Consider the following 15,333-nt stretch of genomic DNA (forward strand, 5'->3'; position numbering starts at 1 on the left):
GTGTGTGTGTGTGTGTGTGTGTGTGTGTGTGTGTGTGTGTGTGTGTGTGTGTGTGTGTGTGAGTGAGTTTCCATTTTTGACCGATGTAACTGCCACGCGTAATGTTAAGCTGTACCGATATTTCATCACCTATTGCAGGTGTGTATGCTATTAATTTTATTCGTTCGACATAAAATAATAATAATATACATATACATATATATATTTATACTGATGACAATACGATCATACACGATTCGTCGGTTTTTGAAGTACGAGATATCTGATAATTAGAGATTTGATATTTATTATGAGTTTTCACAAAACTATATTATGGTCGTATCCGTACAGTTTGAAATGTCTAAACTAGCAGATTAGGTGTGGAGTTAAATAATGTTGCACTTGATAAAATATTAAGCTTAAAATAAATAAATAATAATAATGTATGATCTATTATTGTTTCAAATTATTTTTTAATCGCTTCTATAATATTAATAATAATAATAATAATAATATAACATGTTGACCCTTGCCTAAATTATATAATTCACTTTAATTTTTATTAACAAAAACAGTCGTTAACAATGATAATAATGCTTTTTTTTTTTTAAATTAAATTACTTTTATATTTAATTAAAAACTTTTTTTAAATTTTGTGAGTAATATAATTACACATTTCGGTTCTCATTATTTTGTTCAAATACATTCAAAACTATTTTTTTTACAACAATGATGTATTACTTGTATTGATTATTTTTGATGGTTCACATTGACCACATAACAATGAACAGCTAGTGGTAAGTACTCTATGCCCCAAAGCCCCATATTATTGAATAATTACAATAATTATCAAATAATAATCAATGTGGAAATGTATTTAAGTACGCGAAATATAATGTTTATACGTTTTGGAAATAATATAAACTTGAACGTCTTCGCAAACGGCAGCTTTTAGATATTATTATTTATTTTAAATGGGGTTACTTTAAGTGAAATTGTTTCCTAAAATGTTGACTATTAATAATTTCCAATCGCTTATAGTTGGCCACGTATTATAAATGTATGATATTTATATATCTAGGCATATATTAGGGCATTTTCGGCAGCTCGTATATTGCACGCATGGACATCAATACCTCCTATAATTGTACTGTAATATTTTGCAAATAGAACAATCAATTATACATAAATTAACCACAACAAGATTACATACCAAAAACGTGTAGGCTTCTATAGCAATGTTACTAGTACAGTCGTACCTATCTATGTATTATACCATTGAAATTTATATGCGTTATTTGGAAAGTCAAAACTACAACCCCAAGTCTACTATATGATACAAGCAATTTAAAAAAAACGGACACGTTTGCCGTTATAAAATATAACTTGTAAATGATTTCGAAAAAAATATTATGATGTTTTATTTACTTGAAACCTTTACTAGTTTTCTAATCGGCCTTCTTCCTTTTTATTACACTATTTTATTATCTACTTATATTTGCAGTTTATTATGTTATTAGTAATTCATACACTATTATAAAGTCAAGGCCACAAAGTGATAACAATTTTAGTCTTAAACTGAATGTTAAAGTTGAATAAAATCGTTAATTTGGGGAAGGAGTCAAACATAAAAATGTCTATTATTTTTAAAAAACAATCAGAAAAACAACAAAGACATGAACAATTATTTTATGATTATAAATTTAGAAAATGTTCAATAATTTTAATAATTAAGACTTAAACATTTAATAAAAGTTACTCGGAGGGTTTTCTCCTAACAAAAACATACAAATATCAAAAATATATATGAACAATTGTTTTTATATAGATATTTCAATTTCAAATTTTGTCAAAATATTTTTTTGATCTGATTTCAGTGAATTCCAAAAATATTCATAGGGACGTGTATTTTTTTAGCCGTTTACTTAAAATCTTATTAATTTAACACGGTGAAATTTAAAATAATATTTACTGTATGCGATTTTTCTCAATTACCTAGTATTTAACCTACCTACCGTAACTAAAGTAAAATAGAATTACTCATAGCAATATAAATATTATATAATAAGCTATTCTCAGACATATACATTGGCACTTGGAAATCCATTGAGAATTTGTTTTATACATATATAACAATTTATTATCGTACTCAAGTTTGTACACACCCATAATATCCATTACAGTGAATCACTCAATAGGACATTTTTCGCCTCGTATACAGCAGTGCGAGTTCTTGTATTCACAGGTTTCATAAGGGTAGTAGCCTTCGCATCCCCTCGCCAGTCACCACATCGTACAAACAAGTGCCAATTATATTTTTATTTTTCGATTAAAATCACTGTTATTGGTTTATTTATGAGTATTTGTAGAATAATTTGTATTCAGATTTCGTTGTGGAAGTGACAAAAAAAAAAAAAGCGGAAACAATTATATGGAAATGCACCTCTTCAATATGGGGCATTAATAAGAATATAATAATAAAGGAAGTCTATGGTTTTCATGATTATTTATTAAATACGGGTTTTGTACGAATATGACAGTTATTATTAACTGCGGTAGAACAACGCCGCCGATTAAAAATTCATAAAAAAAACAGTTACTGTTTTCTGCAGTCAAATGTTTTATTTGCTCAGTAATTCACTGTAACATTGCATAGCCGGCTACTGAAGTCTGTACGTGATGACGTTGCGTTGCCTTTTAAAGGTATACCTCTGTAATTATTATTTTTTGCAGTTAGTGGATTATATTTGCATGGTTTTCAATGTAAATAAACCGAACACTATATTTATTACCTGATTATTTAATCACTTGTTTAAATATTTATGTTATATTCAAATATTTATGCAACATCTTAATAACGCGGAGAAAAGTTTCACTCCTAAAATTAAATGTAAATTATTTATATATTCATAAATATGTTATTACTAACTTCGTGGCGATTAATGCGTTTTAGTCGAAACGTTTTAATTAATGTAAATAAAATACGTGTTTTCTACGCTTTCATCAATTTAAGTACTTAAAAAATAAGTACTAGCCCGGTCCTGATAGAAAATTAATGTATAAGAACGATTAAAATATTATGCATAAACATAATTAATTAATCTTCAAACCATTATGATCAAGTCAGATCCAAACAACAAATTCGATATTTGCTATTCTAAAAGCAGCAAGGAATACCTAACTTTAGGTTTACACTTGTACGATATAAATATATATTTTTTATTGTTGTTCAAGCATCGATTTTGAGGTTATTAGAGTACAGCTAACAAATAATTATACAGAGTTTTACTATTTATGTATAAAGAGTGATATTTACATTTGCACAATTCAAGTTTACAGTATTATATAATATTATAATAATTGTTTTTTTTTTTTTTTATGACATTAAATTCTATAATAATACATTTAATTCATATAAAGTCTTATATCATTAATTCTCAGTTATCACACATCATGATAACAATATAAAATATTATACTATGACACTGTCCGCTCGATACCGTCTTTTAATTTTCACAGGCATTTTATTCGCAGTTCCTGTGAGTCGTGTTTATTAGATGATATAACGATCTTGTCCGTCATCATATAATATTATGTCCTACTCCGAATCGTCCAACATTTTACATTCCATTGGAACGGGCCCAAAATATCACGTTTTTTCTTCGTGTCAAATTCCAGGCTCCCTGAATCGTGTACAACACCGTCTATATATCTACCGCAGACTAACAGCGAGAACTCACTTCTCCAAAAGGTGAAAAAAAAATGGAAAATGTACTCAAACTGAACCGAAACCGCTGACCCCACGAATTTTCGTATTTCTTCTTGGGTTTTTCTTCTTCAGATAGTATATAGGTACATATATATATATATAATATATAAGTAATATACCATTCGAAATAATGCCACGTGCGGTGGCGGTGTCCGTGTTACGACCCCGCACTGGACCGCACGTCGCTACCGCAGAGTCCGTGACCCGAATACGGACTAGGGTTCTTGACGAAGGCAGACTGAGGTTGTTTTTATTTTTACCCCTCTCACCCCCTCTTCCAAGCCCACAGTCAATCCTGGTCCTCGTCCAACGGTCAGACCAAAAACCACTCGTCCGCCTGACCCCACACGGGCCACTGTCGTCTCGGAGCGAGTTTCGTGCTGCGTACGCCCGACATAAGTCCTCCTGCATACACACACGCGGGTACGGACTTGAACGCAGTGATGTATAAACGAGTGGTGTATGTTAGTGTTTTTCTGCGTCCCAAGCAAGAGCGGCGTGGGGGCCAACGGATCTGGTGACGACGACGACGACGATTGTGACGACGACTACGACGGAAGGCAACAATTTCGTATTCCGACCGCAACGATTTGCTTTGGAACCGAGCACGACGACAATGGCCACAAATAAACCTACTGCGGGATGCCCTGCCTGCGCACAGCACACCCCCTCCCCTAATTCACCACAGTGCGCGATATATTATACTTACATCCCCCTCGTATTGTATATAGGGTGATTCCCAAGCATGCTCGCCCCGTTTTTTTTATAAGTAGATGTAGTGTTATTTAAAATCTGATCTTTGGAATTTTTAAAAATATAGACACTAGTATAAAATGCTTGATTTTTTTTTGCGATAATTTTGATTAGTGTCCTGTGGATTAACAAACTTTTGTTTTTAAAATTGTAGTACTTTATATAAATCCATCGATAGTTATAAATTTTAAAAATGGTCCAACAATAAATAGTAGATCCAATTTATATTACTGGTATCGTATATTTTAATAAACCCATTTATAAAGACCACTTACTATCTTTATGAAAATCTTAATAGTTGAAACGCTACTATAGTTTGAATATTTTTGAATCGGGCATAGCGATTTTCAAAAATATCGTTATGAAATGAAAAATGAGGAAATCCACGCTCAATGAATCACACTGTACATTTCTTTACAGAAACCCACTCACGTGACAACTCTGTCCACCACTAGAACACTCATAATATTATATTATTATCTAATGGCATTTGTTTTTTTTCGTCCAGAAACTTTGCGATCGAAACGCATTGGCCATTGCACAGATTAGCTCTGGAATGTTATGAAAGAATGATAATAATATACATCAGCGATGTCTGACTGCGCATGTATTTTCCAGTTTCCACACACACGCCGAACTGTTGTGACATGTAATTTTCCGACTAGAACCAGTGTGACTACCCTGTCCTCCCCCTCAACCCCCGGAATGATGACAGCGTGCGCCGGATATCTGCTCTAGTGTGACGGAAATCGTTAGAGCTGAACGGCTCCAGGTACGCGGCTGGCATATTATAATTTTATTTATAACTTTTAAAAATATTTAAGAATAATTTTTTTTTTAGTCTTTGTTTTTCACAAATCGATAGAATATAATATATTGTGCGTCATTATATTATTTCCAAGTTCATTGCAGCATCATTCGTGTGAAAAACTTCAACTGAACAATATTACACTTTCAAACGCGCTCGTTTCCCTCGGTGCAATGTCGTTCTCCAGCCCAGTGTTAAGCCGAGATAACAAGCTGCAAACAATATTCGTGAGCCAAAACGTCTAAAAATATGGTCGGATTACATACATATTTCTGAGTAACGCGTTCCACATATAATATAATATATATATATAGATATATAGATATAAGATGTCGTATTCGCTGCAGTGATCACGACCCGACTTTTTCATATTACGAAAAACGATTACCCAGCTCGTTGTTCTAACGGCGTCATACTTAGTACTTCCGTGTCATCGTTACGTTCGCATAATAATAATGATAATAATATGATATCATACTTAGCGAGTAGCGATTACCTATCTATATCTACCACTGGCAGTGCAGAACTCTTGGAAAATGTTATCAATTCGATTTTCTAATATCCTGTATGCATGTGACTTGCGTGTATAACGAGTATCTAAATGAAACCTACTCGAAAAATAAGAGAAAATAGTTACGTTCAAAGTATCAACAAAATAACAAGTACACGAAAGTTTATTATAATATGCTCAGAGTTTACGAATAACGTTATTCAGAAAATGTACGCTATTCAATGATTTAGTTTAGCAATTTGAAATACTGAGTGGCGTTGTTTTGGAACGAAAACAGTAGGATAAAATTGTTTCATTTGTTCGTGATTAAAATAATGTACAAAACATAATAAAAACACACATTCCTCATTTTAATTAATTTAAAACCTTTTTGGGTTGTACAAAGAAACTTTATTAGTACCAATTTTTAATAACTTTATATGGCCACAATACTATTTCAATAAATATAATAATTATTAATAACATGTGTTTAATTTTAAAAACCCGTCGCTTTACGAGCACAAAGGACGAATATTAATTAATGTTTGTCGTTACATTTCCAGAAAAATCATGCAGGTATTCAAAATTTAAATGTTCTGTTTCATAGTTACAAAATAATTGATAAAACCTATCTACGTTAACTCAAAAAAACAAAAATAATTTGACTTCGACTATGATTTTAGTCTTAATATTTTATTACCTATGTTAAATATCTTAATACATAATATGATTGTGTTTGTGATAGCACATTTTGTAAGAAGCGTATTTGGTTCACGTAAAATAATGGAATAATAAATAATGTATTGACTATCAAAGTATCAAATAATATATTATTTATACATAAATTTAATTTATTCGGCCGATGCATTGATATTTCTAACGTTTTTAGTCGAATTTTAAGTATATAATAAAACTGTATTGTATTCGTAGCGCCCATCAAATGAAACCGTTAATAGTACGTCGTAACAGAGTGTGTTATCTCCGTCTCCCTGCCTAATTTATTGCAAATTTTCAATTTTGTTTCAACCATATGACAGTGTTATTATTTTTAATATGAAGAGAATTGGCAAATCATCAAATTTCAAGGTAAGCCGATTATCTAGTGCCTCACGATTTTCGAGGAAAAAGATTTGAAAAGTTGAGTAAAAGGCCTTTTTATTGCCAAATAAGGGTAAGGATCTACGTAGAAGTGTTGAAGTTGCCCTTGTTGTAATTTAGAGCAATACGAGTTAACCTAAATATGAAATATTATCCTTATTCTGTAAGTCATCCGATGCGCATAGGGAGTCAATATAGTTAAGTGATGTTATGGAATTCTTTAATACAAGAACATTTCAGGGTTTTTTATAATATTTAACTTTCGAAGCGAGTTCAATTAAATCAATTGATATAAAATAAAATATCAAGGAAAGTATACCCTACTATCTAAATACGTAGAACAACTTACTCTAAGATATAACTGAACGATCTATTTGAGAAACGACGTAAGTCACACAATATCATAAATTAAGATATTGTGTGGAATGTTTTATCAAATGATAAATGGATCATTTGGAGCGTTTGCAAAAAATCAGTATGAAAGATAAATAACTATGTATCACTGGTAGTGCAAAAACAGTTTCCAAATCACCTTTTATTGACTTACGTCATATCTCAAATAGGTGGTTCAACTATTACATGAATTAAAATTGAATGTATCAACTCACTATAACATAAAAAATCAACAGAGTAAAATGGTTTCTTCTGAATGTAAAATATGCCATGGATATGCGTTACCTAGTAAGTAAGAGACAACGTCTTATATAGTACGACATAAAACACATTCTATATACTATGTATACGTATTATAATATAAACTATGGTCTAAGTTTGTCAAACCACAAGCATTATATAATCCACTATCCACACAACGTAATTATGCACTTATCTACTACATATTATGGTATATTTTGTATAAAGTGATGAATTATAATTTGGGTCTGATAATTTCGATGGGTTTTTTATTTTGCTTCCCACAAATGACATCATATCCACTGAATTTTTTTTTGTATAGGTTTTTCTGATAGTTAAATAATATATACTTTTTTTTGGAAAAGACGCAAAAATAGCAGTGTCTTTGGCAAAGCACCTATCGAAAATTATAAACCAACACTAGTACGTCCTATGTACGTTGTATAAAATTACATTATATCACTGAGGCCTATACTAGAAATACCTAAGGTTGGTTGATACTCACATGTGACAATGGGATCTTCGAAATAACAACAGTTTGCATTTGACCATATTTATATTTTATTTTTTTCTCTGGTTTCCCGCATCCGGAGATCAGTTTGGGTGCAAACTAGAACCGTTTATATCGGTTAATATGGGTGTTCCTCAGAATACTACTTAATTCAGGAAAAAAAATTAAGGTCACTCAACTTAAAGTGGCTTTCCTGTCTCCGAAATTGGATTGTATTATTTTTCGAAAAATAAACCAGAGCATACATTAGCTTTAGATTTTAATTACATGTCTCAAAATGAATTATAAATAGTTAACTAAAAGTATTATAATATTGATTTACATTACATGTACTGAATTTAGATTAAATTAAAATGTATACATACACATATTATTTACATTTATATATCATTATAATATTTAGAGTTAATACATATTTTATACGTAATTGTGTTTGTTTGAAAAATCTTAGTGGGTTTAATGTCCAGGCAATGTGATTCCACACGAGTTGAAGAAATTGAGAAAATTCTTCTGATACATTCTTTTAAGCTTATTATGGTATCAATCTGTAAGCTATCTAATGCGCTTAAAGAGTTACTAGAGTAGATAATAGTGATGTTTCTGAATACTTTATTAGAAGACAATTTTAGTGCTTAAATTTTAAACAACTACTTGAACTTAGAATATGAAACATCCTGAAGGTGATTCAATGTGACTATTTCATCTCAAATGTTGTCTAAACTAGGACCTTTGTCATTCGTTATGGATGGGTCGGTTTATATTCTTACACTACGAGTATAAAGTTATAGAAATTCTATAAAGTATTGTATGTGATCCCGAGGATTTTTTGAAGAGATTTTTTTTCTAATATTGTGATTTCACTTGATGATGTATGTTAGGTACATCTTATATATTTGCATAAAATATTATTATTGTTACCCACTCAAGTTTAATTAATTCATCATTTACATCCTTCGGGTCGGCATAAGGTGCAAGGGTTAGTACGGATTGACCGCGCCGCCGGGTTCTGTTCTATTCGCATTTCAGTTGTACAAACTGATTGTGTTTTGTGTTGAAAAAACAACGATACTATAGGTGCACGGTGTTGTTTTTACGTTATATGTCCTACATAAAATTATGTACCTATTATTATTGTTGTGCAGATCGCTGCACAAAATAAAGAAAACTAATTAGGTATGTAAATTGGACATGGACCATATTATAATCGTAACGTGTTTATAAAATAACAATGAACTCGAGTTGAACGAAAAAAGGGGAGAAATAACTATGTTGATACAGTCTTGGTTGTACTCGGGACTCTTTTTTACAACGAATGAATAATAAATCACTGCTCTATTATCATAGTAATGATACTTGTAATTTTACCACGATTTGAATAACGAGTCGGTTAAGTCGTTTAAACTATTCGGAACTGTTACATGGTGTATGGTTCAGCAGTGAGACGAAAAATACGGCACGCATCTAAGTTCCTAGAAAATAAAAGAATGAGCTGGCTCATAAGGAGAGAACTTTTGATCAATGGAATATAGGCCTCGTAGGCCATTACAGAAACAAAACCATCCCAAGAGTATAGATAATAATCTCTCTAGTATATAAAAGTTGTGTGTACTATTTTTATCATCCACATAAAAAAATATCCATGTCAACCAAAATATAAATAAATAAAACCTAATAATTATTAATTATATACTTTAAAGTATAATAGAGATATAATTTTTAAAAAAAATGTGTATCTTCCTCATATTTTAATTTGTAATATTTTAAATTAGAAACAATTTATTTCAAGATATAAAGCGAGCAATCCTTAGATTGTGTTAATTCCTTGAGGGGTTGGTATGCAAAGCAGTCAGTGTTAGATTCTCTTGTATATTATAATATTCTAGATGTGGGTTCCCCTAGTATATTATAATATTTTGTCTTTCATCGAGAAAGAAAAAGATCATCACCCAATATTGTTATTTGTTTCATTTATTCGAATGTATAATACGCCTCTCCGAAAAAGTTCACTGCCATGGACTTTATAACCCATTTTCACGTTAGTTATTATCATGGCTATAGACAGTATGGTAGAGGAACTGCTAACACCGAACCCAGCTGGAGAGTGAAGTCATGTGACTAAAATGAAGAGCCTATCAAACTATCTACTAACATAGGATACCATATATATAACTTATACCGCGGGATTATTGTTCTTATTACATTCAATCTGGTATTAATAATTTGTAAATAAAAAACTTATATCATAAACCTTATTATAATTATTGTTTTATGGAGTACTCTGTGTTTATTAATTTACCTAGTCAAAATATGCTTTTTTATAAACTATAATTATTTTCGTACGCGTATAAGTCATATAAAAATATAAATTATAAAATTGTTAATTCATGGTCGTTGAGAACAGAAATTTAAGAATAAAGCAGTCTTATTGATCATTGAGAATCTAACTAAACTTTTTTTTGTCAAGATATTTGGATTTTTTAAATATGAATAGAAGTAGACCACCGAGTACAAAATGTTATAAATTAAACAGTGTAATACTATAAAGTTACCACCAATATAAATTTGACGATTCACTTTTTGATTATGTCTATTGCCAGCTATTTCTATCTAGAAAAAATATTTTTATTTTAATTTTTTGTTTGTTTTTGTATGTCATTTATGGATTCACCATATTATAACTAGGTGTTTATTTTTCGATAACGTAATCAGGTATGGTCTATTTTTCGCAATAGCTTAACTTTTATAGTAGTATATTGAGATTCATAAAATAAATATCAATACCAAAAATTAACTAAAATAAGTAATATTTAAAAAAAAAAATTAATATTGTCTCAGATTTAAATTCACAGCGATTGTTATAGGTACAACACTTTAAAAAAAAGCATTATTTAAAATCCTTAATTTTGTTGTATTAAATATATATAAAATTTATATTTTTCAAGGAAAAGGAAAGAAAAAGATAGTTAAAATGACTGTTACAGTGTATTTCATTGGGCTCCCTCATTATTTATATTATTTTATCAATCAATTGTATTGTTCTATCGAATAACAAATGGCCTAAAAAAATTAATAATAATTTTTAAAAAAAAAGTTTCAAACGTATTCGATATGTTTAAGTAAAAAACAAATTTCTATAAGTATATTATTTAGTATGCTATTTTTTTTTAAAATTTTATTCACATGGAATTTGAAACATGATTTGTTTATTGTTACTAAACATTTAGGTGAAATAAAATAATTTTAAAATTAATGACCTTTTATTGTAGTACCTAACACAAATGTTTGTAATAAAAAATAATTTCCTTAGTTACGAGATACACATTTGAAAGATCAAATGAGTGATCCATGAGTCATGACATCAACAGTTTATAATCTTCTTCCGACCATCATTTTCATAATTGTAATAATATAACCACGGTGTGGCAAAATATACTTGAGTGGCTTAATATATTTTATACTGTATTATAACCGAAAGAATATGATGAATATAAAATGTTATCTTTTTTAACAACAGCAACAGTCGTTGGGCAGAGATTTTTTTATCCAATTATTTTTAACGATTTTTTTTGTCGTTCTTAATCACGAAAAAAACTCATTATTTTTCGTAATGGTCCTACCATATTCGACTGAAGTAAAATAAATAGATTATAACAGTATCAAGTATTGTTATAGTACCTGTTATAGCTTAAATTTTATAGGCATACGATTGATAAATTCACCTTTGTCCTATATAGACGCTAATCTAAAAATCTTTGGATTAACTTTTATATATTGTACAGGTGTTTCTGAAAGTTATTGGTAAACTTTCCGACACCTACTCGAAACTTTTTATAATTAAAATCTTTATATTGTTAAACCTTTTAAAGTTTGGCCTTATACTCATCGCTTTCTTCTCGAAACAATAAAAAAAAAATGTGCAATCGCCACGATATCTTAACGTGTTTCAAATACCCCCTTCATGCACATCTACTTAACTAAATAAATTAGTTGTAGCAAGGATAATTAAAAAGAAAAAAAGATGATATCTGAAAATTGAAATTAAAAGTTCTTGCAATGACGATGTTATAAAATTAGTCTTCTGTAATTTGACCAGTGACCACTCAGCGTAGAATATCCTGTAAATCTTATTCACACCTAAATAATTATTATGGGTGAAGATCCATCTAAGGCACACTGCTAAGCCCGAGGTATGCTAATATAGTGATGTATTTGATATTTTTTCATTTTTTTCTGGTATAGGTTATATGTATCTAAAATGTTTTGATTCCCTATAAAATAATAAATGCTATATTTTTGGAAAACAAATATTAAATCAATCTACCATAGTACTAGTAGTAAAATAAACTATTAATAGAAATATGCAAATAATATAAAATATCTTAGGCTGACAGGCCATCTAGAACCTTGTTTCACTTACAATGCTATATCATTGAATTTGAATTTTAAATTTAAGTATGTAACACATGTATTACTCTAAGACTCAGTGACCCTCTAATGCCTACTCTATATAAGGTCACTTGCTCAACATGTAAATACTATTTGATAGTTATTTTTTTAATAAAATGTTATAACTTTTGAGTTATTTTAACATAATATATATATATTTTTTTTTTTATATATATTCCACCTGTTCATAAATAAAAACAATAGGTAATAATGATAACAAGAAAAGTTTATACAAAAAGACATGAACCGCGTGAAAGGGGGACCATTTATTACTGAACCTAAGAAGACTTCTTTTTTTTCGATTTTAGGAGGCCTCTAGACCAGTTTCTTTTTAGTCGGTGAGGCATAAATGACATAATATATTACATATATTTTACATAAAGAAATAGGTAATATTGGATAATTTATTTATTTAATGCACTTACACTAATCGCTCAATGCAATGTCTCCAATTTTAATTAATTTAATTTGCATTGCTCTTTTGGGTATTTATATTTATATGGGTGATTAAGTTTAAAAGTTATATGAACTTAGATTCATTGTACATTATTTTATATGGAAATTAGCATCATCTCAAAAACTAATAATATAAATGTAAATCATTAATCTGTTTATAGTGGTATCCAAATTTTATTTAGGTTCACAAAAATACTTTTGTTTTTATCGTTCTTCTAAATTACTTTCTTGGTTTTACAGCCTCACTATGGGTTGCAATACAAATCGCTCAGTCTATCGTCATCAAACAAATATATCGGTACGAAAAACATTAGCTGTTCAATCAATATCTTTCGAGACTCAACTAAAGGTATTATTGCGTAAGTTGAGAATATTGATTTTATATTTATAATATTTCTTAACCCAACCCAGTATCAGTCCAAGGGACCATTAATAAGTATTTCAAAATATAGTATTATGTATCTAATCTAATCTAATAATTCGTTATCACTTGAAGTATTTGGTAATGTGTTTAATTACTTATCTTACATTCGTTCAAACGATTCTTATATGTTTTTACAACATATTTTGTTTATGAAATTAGTAAAATACGTGGACTAGGTACCTATTATTATTTTAAAAAGATTCATTTAAAATTAATAATAGGATTTTTTTTTTGTAAATCTAGGTTTCAGGGATAATAATATAATTTTGTTTTAAGTAATAGTTTCACATTGATACATAAATATTAATTCATAATATAAATTATTTTATTAAATTATTATATTAATTATTGTATTTGGTACTAACCAAATTTTAATTTAAAACGCACGTATGAAAATGTTTATTATTTCATATTATATTCTAGCAGGACACTATAAAGCGTATAAGACCACGATAGTCCGACTTCCGTAGTGTGGAAGTAATAATTGAAAACGTGCTATATTTTCACCGAAGGGAATAAAATATCAACTGAGTGAAAAATAAAATTCCGGATCCGTAATAGCCCCCTCGGATATCATTAATAGGTAGGTATTCTATTCCTAGAACATTTATTTTTTTTGTGAAGGGTGTTTCGCACTTCACTGCATCGTAAAATAATGTACTCGAATTAAATTAACGTTAAGGTTATTGCTTTAAAAGGATGATCAACTTAGTATGGTTAATATAAAAAATACAAATTGTTTCGTTAAAATGTAAAATTAATTTAGGTATCACTTTTACAGAATTTACAGTTGCCGTTGACATTTTATATCACCACAGAAAGAGAACTGAAGACATTGTCATTTTAATTCGTAAATAACTGTTCGATAAAATATATGACTGTAGGTATACATCATATTTTGCATTTGGGTATTTTAAGCAACACTTAGTTTTTTTTAAGGATTCGATACTTTTCCTAGATTTTAAATTCAATTTCTACGTTAAGGAAACTCATATATTTGTGTAACTGACTTATCAGAAAAATTGTAACCATTAATAATCTTATAATATTTCAAATATAACTTTTATTTATAGGTTGTAGTTTAAAATCAACCAAAACAGCACGGGTGTGACGAAATTATGGCATGATATCACTGAAGAAAAAAAATATTAAATGCAAATGCAAATCAATCAAACCAGACAGCTCCGTATGTGTTTTATACAAATGTATCATATTATATCGTATTTAATGTATCATATTATTTTGTACGTATCACACAACATATTATCAAATAATAATTTATTGTAATTAGTAACTTATCAGTTCAGTTACCTAAATAAAATTATAATCATTTATTTAAGAAAAAGTTTAATTTGGTTTGATACCAAAAACTGTTGCATGTACGAACCATAAAATATGTCCTTTCTAAATATTTAAGTCACTTTCTATGTAATTTGTATGATTATATAGTTGAATAAATAAAAAAAAATAGTTATATTACGATTATAATTATTCATACTATTTAATATTTATATATATTTGCATTATACACCAGGTACGTGTGTTTTCCATTTTTCCGTCGTACTCAGTCAAACACAACATATACATTTTTACGTTCTAAAGAATTCGTTTTACTATATTCTTTTTTTAATATAAGTAATTCTTGTTACCTATGTGACTATGAATAATCTAATTTAAACAAGATAATAATATCTAGGGCTTCATATAGATTTTTGTTAAATTTTTTTTTTTTGAGGAACTTATGAGCATTTAAAAATTGTAAATTGTAACTAGAATATATTCTTCAAAACGTACAATGTGCATTGTTATGAGTCAGTAAGTCGGAGAATACGCGTAAACAACACTGCGAGTACAAAAAAATAAATAAATCCTAGGAACTCTTAAAAAATAATTATTTATAATAAAATACTTAAATAACAATATTATAATAAAGGTAGCCGTTATCGCGTATCTGAGAACTAAATGT

At 29.1% G+C, this 15,333-nt stretch overlaps 1 long non-coding RNA gene across 3 annotated transcripts; it reads left to right on the plus strand.

Annotated features, from left to right (window-relative positions):
* The first annotated feature begins 46 nt into the window (after positions 1-46).
* LOC111039659 lies at positions 47-14,609 on the plus strand. Of its 3 annotated transcripts, none has more exons than XR_002605118.1 (5): positions 47-138; positions 13,184-13,302; positions 13,791-13,950; positions 14,149-14,251; positions 14,441-14,609. It is a non-coding gene; the product is annotated as an uncharacterized LOC111039659 (long non-coding RNA). The 3 variants fall into 3 exon arrangements; XR_002605117.1 differs by having other exon boundaries at positions 14,149-14,247; XR_002605119.1 differs by lacking the exon at positions 13,791-13,950 and having other exon boundaries at positions 14,149-14,247.
* The last annotated feature ends 724 nt before the right edge of the window (positions 14,610-15,333 follow it).

This window comes from Myzus persicae, unplaced genomic scaffold (assembly GCF_001856785.1).
Source record: "Myzus persicae strain clone G006 unplaced genomic scaffold, MPER_G0061.0, whole genome shotgun sequence".
Lineage (NCBI taxonomy): Eukaryota > Metazoa > Arthropoda > Insecta > Hemiptera > Aphididae > Myzus > Myzus persicae.